At 48.1% G+C, this 1762-nt stretch overlaps 1 non-coding gene across 1 annotated transcript; it reads right to left on the bottom strand.

Moving 5' to 3' along the window:
• Nucleotides 1–486: 486 nt before the first annotated feature.
• Nucleotides 487–558, bottom strand: trnae-cuc (transfer RNA glutamic acid (anticodon CUC)). The gene has a single exon. It is a non-coding gene; the product is annotated as a tRNA-Glu (tRNA).
• Between the last annotated feature and the right edge of the window lie 1204 nt (nt 559–1762).

Genomic DNA, 1762 nt, shown 5'->3' with positions numbered 1-1762 from the left:
AAACAAATCAACGAAACATCCATGAAACCACCAGTATCAGGATTCCTAGCAGAAGCAATAATGCAGAGACTCGAACAAACAGCCCTTTCGACAATCCAACCCAAACTTTGAGTCCGCTACAGCGATGACACTTTTGTCATCAGAAAATAAAACAATTTAAAGGAAACCTACAACACCGTCAACAATATCCTTACTGACATGAAATTCACAAAAGAGGCGAACAACAACAAAGTGCCATTTCTAGATGTCACAGTAGAGCAAACAGTCAATGTTAAATTCAAAACAGCGTCTACCGGAAAACAACGCACGCGAACCAAGAACTTAACTACAGAAGTAATCATCCCTACACATAAAAACAAAACTGAAGCAGGTCAGTATTTCAACGAGCCACTACACACTGCAGCACCCAGGAATTCCGAAGATCAATAAATCACTGTGCGGCTCATTTAAGAAGAACGGGCAACCTTCCAACGCCCTGAAAATTGCTTCCCTGACCGGGAATCGAACCCGGGCCGCGGCGGTGAGAACGCCGAATCCTAACCACTAGACCACCAGGGAGATGCGCCGATACGCTGACAGCTCGACTGAAAATTTCTTCCCTGCCCGGAAATCGAATCCGGGCCACGGTTGTTCGAAGGCTTTCACCTGTGCATCCATCAATGTCATTTCTTGTATCAATTGCTCCCGATGCGGTCTCATCTACATTGGGGAGACTAGAGACTCCTCGCAGAGTCAAGTCACAGCGCTTGAAGGAACACCTTCAGGACGCCCGCACCAATCAAACCCATCGCCCTCTGGAACAACATTTCAAAACCCCTCCCACTCTGCCGAGGACATGCAGGTCCTGGGCCTCCTCCATCGCCGCTCCCTCCCCACCCGATGCCTGGAGGATGAACGTCTTGCCTTCCGCCTCAGATAAATTCAACCACAGGCCATCAATGCGGACTTCGCCAGTTTCCTCATTTCCCCTCCTCCCACCTTACCTCAGTTCCAACCTTCCAACTCAGCGCTGTCCTCATGACCTGTCCGACCCGCCAATCTCTCTTCCCACCGACCCGCTCCACCCTCCTCTCTGACCTGTCACTTCCGTCCCCTCCGCCATTCACCTACTGTACTATTTGATACCTTCGGCCCAGCACCCTCCAATTTATCTTTCTACCCTGGAGGCGTCATGCCTTTATTCCTGATGAAGGGCTTTTGCCCGAAACGTCGATTTTCCTGCTCCTCGGAAGCTATCTGACCTGCTGTGCTTTTCCAGCACCACTCTGATCTAAACTCTGGTTTACAGCATCTGCAGTCCTCACTTTTGCCTACCCAATAAACTCAGTGTGCCAATTACACATCAACAAACTTACACAAGCAGACACAACGTCTGCAGAAGCCCTAGCCACATTACTTTACATTAAAGACATCTGGGAAATGATGTCCAGACAACTCAACCCTCTCAGCATAATGGTAGCCCACAAACCTACCAACAGACTGAAACAGCGGCGAATGAACCTGAAATACCCGATACAAACAACCAGCAAACGAATGTTATTTACAAAATACCATACAAGGAAATATATACATGAACTCTGCCGCACAGTTCTCTGTGGCAAGAAACGCTGGGATGAGAGAAGGAAGATTTTTTCAGCCAAAACGAATCGGCACTGACTGGACAGCCATTTAAAATCAACGCTGTCTGCCCAGGATGGAAGATCCGAAGGGATGTACCGTTTTCTTATTTCCTGAAGATTTACAAAGCTGAGACTGGGTTTTG

The sequence above is a fragment of the Chiloscyllium punctatum genome, chromosome 36 (genome assembly GCF_047496795.1).
Source record: "Chiloscyllium punctatum isolate Juve2018m chromosome 36, sChiPun1.3, whole genome shotgun sequence".
NCBI classification, from domain to species: domain Eukaryota; kingdom Metazoa; phylum Chordata; class Chondrichthyes; order Orectolobiformes; family Hemiscylliidae; genus Chiloscyllium; species Chiloscyllium punctatum.
The sequence above is the reverse complement of the archived record's forward strand: the minus strand, read 5'-3'. Positions and strand labels throughout refer to the sequence as shown.